Here is a 284-nt window from a genome sequence, read left to right on the forward strand (position 1 = left end):
GGGAAGAATACTGGAAGGCGCAGTGGACAGAGGGAAGAATACTGGAAAGACGTAGTGGACAGAGGGAAGAGTACTGGAAAGGCGCAGTGGACAGAGGGAAGAATACTGGAAAGGCGCAGTGGACAGAAGAATACTGGAAGGCGCAGTGGACAGAGGGAAGAATACTGGAAAGGCGCAGTGGACGGTGGGAAGAATACTGGAAAGGCGCAGTGGACAGAGGGAAGAATACTGGAAAGGCGCAGTGGACAGAGGGAAGAATACTGGAAAGGCGCAGTGGACAGAGG

At 53.5% G+C, this 284-nt stretch overlaps 1 protein-coding gene across 1 annotated transcript in view; it reads right to left on the reverse strand.

Moving 5' to 3' along the window:
* Positions 1–284, reverse strand: part of Actg2 (actin gamma 2, smooth muscle) — a 21117-nt gene that overhangs the window by 11534 nt on the left and 9299 nt on the right. The window lies entirely within an intron of this gene.

This window comes from Psammomys obesus, unplaced genomic scaffold (genome assembly GCF_907164565.1).
Source record: "Psammomys obesus unplaced genomic scaffold, mPsaObe1.curated_primary_1811, whole genome shotgun sequence".
Lineage (NCBI taxonomy): Eukaryota > Metazoa > Chordata > Mammalia > Rodentia > Muridae > Psammomys > Psammomys obesus.